Here is an 11,190-nt window from a genome sequence, read left to right as displayed (position 1 = left end):
AACTTTTTCTTAAATTGCTGTTTTCTACAATCAATCCAAACAACCCACCCAAGCCCTTTATACCCTACATTCCTCCTTGCAACTTCCACGCCTTTCTTATTGAATGAAGTTAAAAGAAACTCTCACCATTCATACCTTTCTTTTCTTGATTTGCTCTTTTTTTTTAAAAAAATCATCCAAACACCCCCTTGCCCCTAGCCCCTCTTTGCAACTTCCATGCCACACTGATTGAAAGTAAGTTAAAGAAACCCTAAACATCTTATAATTACTCTCTTTAAAACTGGTTAAAGACCATTATGTTGACATAGTGGTGATGGTTCTTTCAAATTGTTTGTATTCTTAGTTTAAATAAACACTACAAACAACAGTGTAATCTCACATAATGGGGTGTATGTACCTTACCCTACCTCGCGGAAATAGAAATGTTGTTTCTAATAGCCTCTTGGCTTATAAAGCTCGAAACTAACAGGTAATTGTTAAATAGGATTAGCGTCTGTTTCGCGACAGAATTTGTCCGTCGCTAATTAGTGTGATAAAAAAAGATGAGTTTGGTTTTTGAAGAAGATGGTGATGATGTATTGGTGCCACCTACAAACTTTTATGCAGTGGAACATAACTGCATTTACAGGTCTGGTTTTCCTCATCCCATCAACTTCCCTTTTCTCAATTCACTCAATCTTCGCTCTATCATATACTTATGTCCAGAACCATATCCAGAAGCAAATGTTGAATTCCTTAGAATAAACAATATAAACCTTTTCCAGTTCAGAATAGACGGGACTAAGGAGCTGATTAGCAGTGATATTATAACGGAGGCTTTAAGAGTAATAATTGATGTTAGAAATCATCCTGTTTTAATTCACTGCAAACGTGGAAAACATCGAACTGGTTGTCTTGTTGGGTGTTTAAGGAAGTTGCAGAGTGGTGTTTGAGTGATGTGGTGGAGGAATACAAGCATTTTGCTGGCATTAAGTGGAGGGAAACTGACGTTAAATTTTTGGAGAGCTTTGATGTTTCTTGCACATAAGGCTTTATTATTATTATTATTATTATTATTATTATTATTATTATTGTTATTATTATTCTTATTGTTATTGTTATTATTGTTGTTATTGTTGTTCTTATTGTTATTATTGTTATTGTTATTATTGTAATTATCTACGGGTACTATGGCTCAATGAAGCGAGGATTCATATAGCCGATCATGACTTGTTTGAAATTGGGGCGTAGTTGTTGTTGTACTATGGTTTGATGAAGTGAGAATTCATATAGCCGACCCCAACTTGTTTGAAATTGAGGCGTATCAATACTAAAAAAATAGTTGCTTACCGACAACATCCGAGGGACTTTACGTTGGAGTCCCTCAGTACTTTTGAACTTTTTAATTTCTAATTTTTTTAAAAATTACCGACGGACTCTCTCGCAACATTTTGTATTTATATTTTTGAATTATTTTTTTAGGTATCGACGGTGTCTCTCGGTGCATTTTAAAAATAAAAATAAAAATAAAAATAAAGTTATCGACGGACTCAATCGCTATTGCATTTACATAATATTTTGATATTTCTTCTTACAGTACCGATGGACTTCCATCGGTAATTTAAATATATAATCTTATACATAATTATTTTGTATTTTTTATTACACAATAGCGAGGGAGGCCGTCGGTTAGTCCCTCGGTAAGTATTTACTTAATTATCTTAGTGGTTGATTAGCCTATTTATTAAAAATTACACTAAGTGAAACTGTATTCTTGGTAATCATACTACTTAAAAATATATTAGTGATAATTAGCTTAGTAATTTATAATTACTGTAATTTATAATTAGCTTAGTAATTTATGGCACCTAGTCTCTAAGACTAGGTAAGTCTATCAATGCGGAATAATCATAAATATCTGAAATAAATAAACTACTATTCAAATAATTACAACTCCCAAAACCCAGTAGAAATAAGTCACAAGCTTCTAAGAATTTATTCTCTATGTCTCTATACATCAGAGTCCTAAGAAAATAAAGAAGATAACATAGTAAGATAGAAGGGGACTCCGGAGTCTGCGGGCGCTGGCAAATATACCTCGAAGTCTCCGTACATAGGTACTCACTGATATCTGGGCTGGTAAGAAGTACCTGGATCTGCACAAAAAGATATGCAGAAGCGTAGTATGAGTACACCACAGCGGTACCCAGTAAGTACCAAGCCTAACCTCGGTAGAGTAGTGACGAGGTCAGGTCAGGCCCTACTGAAAAATAATAATAAATGGCATGGTAAAATATTTCACAATATAATAAATAAAATGACAATGAAAATGAATCAAATATCATGTCACCATTTAATTACAAAAAATAATGGCAAATAAATCTCGTGGAATCAAAACAGAATTTTCTTTCAACTTTAAGAAAATCACAACAAATAATCAAAGACAACTGCGGCCATAAATCAATATCAACAAGGGCACTCCCGAGGTACCGCCTCATAGTCCCAAATCATAAATAAATTCACAATATTTCATTTCCTTATCTCACCGCGGGAGCCTTCACAATTTATTTTAAAGAAAATATTTTTCCGAAATAGCATCCTACGTTTTAGCCATCCTTATCACACCGCATGACTTCTAGTAGTTCCCCCTACTAGCCGCGCGTATCAAGCCACCCTTATCTCACCGCATGCATTTCAATACCCAAACCTTATACTATCACATGCGTATCAATATCACAATATATCACAATTTGTACATCAAGTGCTCAAATAATTTAACTTGCCAAAATAATTCAACAACAATATTTTTTCACAATAAAGAGCTCACGCCTCCATCACAATGAGTACAAAAATCTTACAAAAATATTCAGCAAAATAATATTTCAAAGTCTTTAATACGTTGCTTCAATGCCAAATTTAAAAATATCAAAATACTTTATATTAATAATATTTAACTTAAATAAAATCAATTTCAATTAATACACAGAATAAAAGGAATAAAGTTCCAACTAAAGAGATAAAACAATCAGCAGAAAAATGTCAAGCAAATTTAAAGTATATAAATCAAATCAATGATGGAGAATATAACAAGATTTAATAATTTAATTATTATGCAATAATGATCTACATAATTTAAAAATATAATCCTTCACATTTAGTCCATGTACACACTCGTCACCTCGTGTACATGACTTTCATCACATTACAATTAATACCAATCCTAGGAGAAATTTCCCACACAAAAGGTTAGACAAGTCACTTACCTCGACTTGCTCCAATTTAACCAAGTAGTATGCCTTTTCCTCGATTTTCCGACTCCGATCGACTCGTATCTAGTCATAATTAATTCGATACAGTCAACAAAAATTATAGGAATCAATTTCATAAGAAAATACTATATTTTTCAATAAAATCCGAAAGTAGCTAAAAATTGCCCGTGGGCCCCACCTCTTGGAATCCGGCGAAACTTACAAAATCCGACAACCCATTCAATTATGAGTCCAACCATACCAGTTTCACTCAAATCCGACTCTGAATCGACATCGAAATCTCAAAAATTCGTTTTTATGAGATTTTTAAAATTTTCCCAAATTTTCATCTCAATACACTAATTAAATGGTGAAAACAATGATATATTCGTGTATATTGACCAAATCTGAGTTAGAATCACTTACCCAAATGTTTCTCCTTGAAAATCTGCCAAAAATCGCTTCTGCTCAAGCTCAAGTTCGTCAAAAATGGCAACTGGGGACGAAATTCCCTGTTTTATAAATTGTCGAGGCAGCCATCGATCCTGGGTATCGGTCATGGCTTCGATCTTTATGGCCCTCGATCCTGGGCCTCGATCCCTAACCCTCGAGCCTTGCCTTCGATCGAGGCCCTCGAGCTGGGCATTCGATCATGCCTTCGATTCTGCCTTCGATCATGGCTTCGATCCTGCCTTCGATCATGGCCCTCGAGCTGGGCCTTCGATCCTGCCTTCGATCATGGCCCTCGAGCTGAGCCTCATCCCTGGCTTCGACCCTGGCTGTCGATTTCTGGGCTCACAGTAGAAGAAAATTGCAACAGCTTTTTTAAATCCAACTTTTGATCCGTTAACCATTCGAAACACACCCGAGGCCCTCGGGACCTCAACCAAATATACCAAAAAGTCCTAAAACATCATACGAACTTATTTGAAACCTCAAATCACATAAAACAATGCTAAAATTACGAATCATGCTCCAATTCAAGCTTAATTTCACTATGAACTTCCAAATAAAATTTCGATCACGCTCCTAAGTCCAAAATCACCATACGGAGCTGGGGGAATCATCAAAATTCTATTTCGGGGTGGTATGCACATAATTCGACATCCGGTCACTATTTGACTTAAGCTTTTTAAAACCTTTAATTTTTCATCAAAGTTCCATATCTCGGGCTAGGGACCTCGGAATTTGATTCCGGACATACGCCCAAGTCCCAATTCACGATACGGACCTACCAAAACTGTCAAAATACTGATCCGAGTCCGTTTTCTCAAAATGTTGACCAAAGTCAACTTAGTTGAGTTTTAAAGCTCTAATTCACATTTTAATCCATTTTTCACATAAAAACTTTTCGAAAAATCTTACGGACTGCGCACGCAAGTCGAGTAATGATAGATAGTGCTTTTCGAGATCTTAGAACACATAATTAATTATTAACTTTAAAGATGATATTTTGGGTCATCACATTCTCCACCTCTAAAACAAACATTCGTCCTCGAACGAAGTTAGAAAAAGTACCTGAGCTGGTGAATAAGTGTGGATAAAAGTTGCGCATATCATGCTCGGTCTCCCAAGTCGCCTCCTCGACCGGATGACCCCTCCACTGAACCTTCACGGAAGCAATGTTCTTTGACCTCAGCTTTCGAACCTGCCTATCCAAAATAGCCACTGGTTCCTCAATATAAGATAGATCCTTGTCCAACCAAATCGAACTGAAGTCTAACACATGAGACGGATCACCGTGATATTTTCGAAGCATAGAAATATGGAATACCGGATGAACTGCAGAGAGGCTAGGTGGTAGTGCAAGTCTGTAAGCCACCTCTCCAACTCTCTCAAGAATGTCAAAAGGTCCAATATACCTAGGGCTCAACTTTCCCTTCTTTCCGAACCTCATCACCCACTTCATAGGCGAAATCCGGAGCAGTACCCGCTCACCAACTATGAATGCAACATCACGAACCTTTCGATCCGCATAACTCTTCTGTCTAGATTAGGCTGTACGAAGTCGATCCTGAATCAGCTTAACCTTTTCTAGGGCATCCTGAACTAAGTCTATACCCAATAGCCTAGCCTCGCCCTGTTCGAACCAACCCACTGGAGATCGGCACCGCCTACCATACAAGGCCTCATACGGAGCCATCTGAATGCTTGACTGGTAACTGTTGTTGTAAGCAAACTCCGCAAGTGGTAAGAACAGATCCTAAGCACCCCCAAAATCTATAACACACGCACGAAGCATATCCTCCAGTATCTGAATAATGCATTCGGACTGCCCGTCTGTCTGAGGGTGAAATACTGTACTCAACTCCACACGAGTACCCAACTCTCACTGTATAGGCCTCCAAAACCGTAAGGTAAATTGTGTACCTCGGTCAGAGATGATAGATTCTGGTATGCCGTGAAGTCTGACAATCTCGCGAATATAGATTCGAGCCAACTGCTCGGAAGAGTGGGTAGTCATCACAGGAATGAAATGAGCTGACTTGGTGAACCTATCCACAATCACCCAAACTGCATCAGCACTGCACCTTGCATCAAGGGTTGGACGCGTAGGCAATCACCCTACCGCCTTGCATCAACACTGCGCCGAGACCAATACGTGATGCGTCACAATACACAGTATAAGACCCTGAACCTGTAGGTAATACCAATACTAGGGCTGTAGTCAAAGCTGTCTTGAGCTTTTGGAAGCTCTCCCCACATTCCTCGGTCCACCTGAACGGAGCACCCTTCTGGGTCAATTTGGTCATAGATGCAGCAATAGAAGAGAAACCCTTTACAAATCGGCGATAATACCCTACCAAACTAAGGAAACTCCGAATTTACGTAATTGAGGATGGTCTGGACCAACTTTGCACTGCTTCAATCTTCTTCGGATCTACCTTGATCCCCTCGCACGAAACTATATTGTAATGACCCGGCCGGTCATTTCGAGAGTTATAACCCTGTTTTTCCCATTACTACTTCTTTTTGTGTTATTCAGCTATATTATGTTATATCAGGTTAGTTGGTTCGAGTCCGGAAGGAACTCGGAGTGAAATGAACACTTAGTCTCATAATTGAAAATTTTAAGTTAGAAAAGTGGACCGGATATGGACCTATATGTAAACCACCTCAGATTTGAATTTTGATAATTTCAATAGCTCCGTATGGTGATTTTGGGCTTAGGAGCGTGTCCGGAATATTATTTGGAAGTCCGTAGAGGAATTAGCTTGAAATGCCAAAAGTTTTATTTTTGAAAAGTTTGACCGGGGGGTTGACTTTTTGATATCGGGGTCGGAATCCAATTCTAAAAATTTGAATACCTCTGTTATGTCATTTAGGACTTGTGTGCAAAATTTGAGGTCAATCGGACATGATTTGATAGGTTCCAAAGTTGTTTGTAGAAATTAGAAATTTCAAAGTTCATTAGGCTTGAATTGGGGTGTAATTCATGGTTTTAGCATTTTTTTAGGTGATTTGAGGATTCGACTAAGTTCGTATGATGTTTTAGGATTTGTTGGTATATTGGTTGAGGTTCCGAGGGCCTCGGGTGAGTTTCGGATGGTTAACGGATCAAAAATTGCATATGGGGCCCATGTCTCGGAACCCAACAAAAGTTACAAAATCCAAAAGCCCATTCAACCACGAGTCTACCTATACCAATTTTACCAAAATCTGACCTCAACTCGACCCTCAAATCTACAAATCTTATTTCCAAATTTCTAAGTTCCAATCTCTGATTTTCACCTCAAAATCATGTAATCTAGTCGGATTATTCGATGATAATTCAATATTATGGAGTAGAAATGATCACAAGGGACTTACCTCAAGTTTTCCTTGAAAATATATCAAAAATCGCCTCTCCCCAAGCTCCAATTTGTCAAAAATGGCAAATGGGACGAAGTCCCTATTTTTATAATTCTGCCCAAACATCCTCGGTTCTGCCTCGATCTTGGCCCTCGATCTTGGCCTTCGATCGAGCTCAGGGTCGAGGGCCAAGATCGTAAACATCTGTTCGTCCTCGAACGGGTCTAGAAACATACCTGGAGTCTCGAATAGGCGTGGATATCTGCTCCGCATCTCCCGCTCGGTCTCCCAGGTGGCCTCCTCCACAGGCTGACCTCTCCATTGCACCTTCACTGAAGCTATATCCTTTGACCTCAACCTTCGAACCTGCCGATCCAAAATAGCCACCGGCTCCACATCATAATCATATCACCCTCTAACTGAATCGTGCTAAAATCCAAAACATGGGACGGATCTCCAATATACTTCCGGAGCATGGAAACATGAAATACTGGATGCACACTCGACAAGTTGGGTGGCAAGGCAAGCTTATAAGCCACCTCTCCTATCCTCTGAAACACCTCAAAAGGCCCAATAAACCGGGGGCTCAACTTGTCCCTCTTCCCAAACCTCATAACACCCTTCATGGGTGATACCTTCAGCAAAACCTTCTCCCCAACCATAAAAGACACATCACGGACCTTCCTATCTGTGTAGCTCTTCTGCCTAGACTGCGTCGTGCGAAGCCGCTCCTGAATCAATTTCACCTTATCTAATGCGTCCTGGACCAAGTCTGTACCTAGGAACCTAGCCTCACCCGGCTCAAACCATCCAACCGGAGATATACACCTCCTCCCATACAAAGCCTCGTATGGAGCCATCTGAATACTCGACTGATAACTGTTGTTATATGCAAACTCCGCGAGTGGCAGAAACTGGTCCCATGAACCCCCAAAGTCAATGACACAAGCATGCAACATGTCCTCCAATATCTGAATAGTGCGCTCGGATTGCCCGTCCATCTGAGGGTGAAAAGATGTGCTTAACTCAACCTGAGTACCCAGCTCTCACTGCACGGCCCTCCAAAACTGCGATGTGAACTGAGTACCCCTATCTGAAATGATGGAAACTGGGACACCATGCAGGCGAACGATCTCTCGGATGTAAATTTCAGCCAACCGCTCTGAAGAGTAAGTAGTACCAAATGGAATGAAGTGCGCGGACTTGGTCAGCCGATCCACAATAACCCAAATAGCGTCGAACTTCCTCGAAGTCTGTGGGAGCCCAACTACAAAGTCCATAGTGATCCGCTCCCACTTCCACTCTGGGATCTCTAACCTCTGAAGCAAGCCACCCGGTCTCTGATGCTCATACTTAACCTGCTGATAGTTTAGACACTGAGCCACAAACCCAACTATATCCTTCTTCATCCGCCTCCACCAATAGTGCTGCCTCAAATCCTGGTACATCTTCACGGCACCCGGATGGATGGAATACCGCGAGCTGTGGGCCTCTTCAAGAATCAGTTCTCGAATCCCACCTACATTAGGCACACATATCCGGCCCTACATTCTCAGCACCCCGTCATCACCAATAGTCACATCCCTAGCATCACCTCTCCGAACCCTGTCCTAAAGAACGAGCAAGTGAAGGTCATCATACTTACGCTCCCTGATACGGTCATAAAGAGAAGACCTGGAGACCACACAAGCCAATACCCGACTAGGCTCCAAAATATCCAATCTGACAAGCTGGTCTGCCAAGGTCTGAACATCTAATGCCAAAGGTCTCTCTGCTGCTGGAAGATATTCTAAACTCCCCAAACTCTCTGCCCGACGACTCAAAGCATCGGCCACCACATTGGCCTTCTCCGGATGGTACAAGATAGTGATATCATAGTCCTTAAGGAGCTCCAACCATCTCCACTGATGTAAATTAACATCCTTATGCTTTAACAGATACTGCAGACTCCGGTGATCAGTATAGATCTCACAATGAACCCCATACAAATAATGACGCCAAATCTTCAAGGCGTGAACAATGGCTGCTAACTCAAGATCATGGATAGGATAGTTCTTCTCATGGGTCTTCAACTGGCGCGAGGCATAGGTAATCACCCTACCCTCCTGCATCAAAATACAACCAATGCCTATCCTCGAGGCATCACAATACACGGTGTAAGAACCTGAAGCTGATGGCAAAACTAATACTGGAGCTGTGGTCAAAGCAGTCTTGAGCTTCTGCAAGCTCTCCTCACATTCATCCGACCACCTGAATGGAGTACCCTTTTGGGTCAATTTGGTCAAGGGCAATGCAATAGATTAAAATCCCTCCACAAAGCGACGGTAGTAACCCACCAAACCAAGAAAGCTCCTAATCTCCGCGGCTGAGGACGGTCTGGGCCAACTCTGCACCGACTCTATCTTCTTCGGATCCACCTGAATAACCTCACTGGACACCACGTGCCCCAAGAATGATACTGAACTGAGCCAAAACTCACATTTAGAGAACTTTGCATAAAGATTCTCCTCCCTCAATCTCTGCAATACAACCCTCAAATGTTGAGCATGCTCTTCCTGGCTACGAGAGTACACCAGGATGTCGTCAATGAATACAATGACGAATGAGTCTAAATAGGGCTGGAATACACTGTTTATCAGATGCATGAATGCTGCTGGGGCATTGGTCAGCCCTAAAGACATCACCAAGAACTCATAATGGCCATATCGGGTTCTGAAAGTTGTCTTGAGAATATCTGAATTTCGAATCTTCAACTGGTAATAACCGGACCTCAAATCAATCTTGGAGAACACCCTCGCTCCCTGAAGCTGGTCGAATAAATCATCAATACGAGGCAAAGGATACTTGTTCTTGACTGTGACCTTGTTCAACTGCCTATAATCAATACACATTCTCATGGAACCATCCTTCCCTTTCACAAATAGAACCGGTGCACCCTAAGGTGACACACTAGGCCGAATAAACCCCTTATCAAGGAGTTCCTAAAGCTGTTCTTTCAATTCCTTCAACTCCGCCGGTGCCATACGATACGGTGGAATAGAAATGGGCTGAGTGCCCGGCACCAAATCAATACCAAAGTCAATATCCCTGTCAGGCGGCATGCCCGGTAGGTCTGCAGGAAACACATCTGGAAAATCACGTACCACTGGAACAGAATAAATGACAGGAGTCTCTGTACTAACATCCCTCACAAAAGCCAAATAAGATAGGCAACCCTTCTCAACCATGCGCTGAGCCTTCAAATATGAAATCACCCTACTTGGTACAGAATCTATAGAACCGCTCCACTCAACCCTCGGAATTCCCGGCATAGCCAACGTCACCATCTTAGCGTGGCAATCTAGAACATCATGACATGGAGATGAACAATACATACCCAATATCACATCAAAGTCAACCATACTGAGCAACAATAGATCTACTCGGGTCTCCAGACCCCCAATAGTCACCACACATGACCGATATACGCGGTCCATAATAATAGTATCGCCCACAGGAGTAGATACATGTACAGATGAAACTAAGGACTCATGGGGCATATCCAGAAGATGGGTGAAATACGAGAAAACATATGAATACGTGGAACCAGGGTCAAATAATACTGAGGCATCTCTATGGCAAACTGAGACAATACCTGTAATCACAGCATCTGAAGCAATAGCATCTGGTCTGGCAGGGAGAGAATAGAAACAGGCCTGACCACCCCCTGATCTGCCTCCCCCTCTAGGGCGACCCCTAGCTGACTGACCTCCACCCCGAGCTGACTGGGCGGATGGTGAGGTAGCTGGGGCTGTAGTCGGAGGCTGACTCCTCTGCTGAGATAGACCTCCATGACGACGAGGACACTGCCTCCACATATGCCCAAGCTCCCCACACTCAAAATAACTCCCTGGTGCTGGCGGCAAAAACTGAAGGGAACCTCTAGCACCGGGATGACTAGTAGAAGAACCTGGCATGGAAGCGCCCTGAACAAGTGGAGCACAGGACGAACTCTGAACTGGAAGGGCACTAAGTGATGAATGGACCTGATGAGAACTGTGAGAACCATAGCCAGATGATGCACTCCGATGAAATGGCCGAGCTGACTGAGCCTGTCTGAAATGACGACCTCTACCGTGCTGGAATAGACCCCCAAAAGGAGCACCGCTGAATCCACCCTGACCACGAGGCC

General features: G+C 41.8%; 1 pseudogene; it reads left to right on the top strand.

The window, feature by feature from the left end:
* The first annotated feature begins 542 nt into the window (after nt 1-542).
* LOC107819493 (inositol diphosphatase DSP3-like) lies at nt 543-10,706 on the top strand (annotated as a pseudogene).
* The last annotated feature ends 484 nt before the right edge of the window (nt 10,707-11,190 follow it).

The sequence above is a fragment of the Nicotiana tabacum genome, chromosome 13 (genome assembly GCF_000715075.1).
Source record: "Nicotiana tabacum cultivar K326 chromosome 13, ASM71507v2, whole genome shotgun sequence".
Lineage (NCBI taxonomy): Eukaryota > Viridiplantae > Streptophyta > Magnoliopsida > Solanales > Solanaceae > Nicotiana > Nicotiana tabacum.
This window is presented reverse-complemented; position numbering and strand designations above follow the sequence as displayed.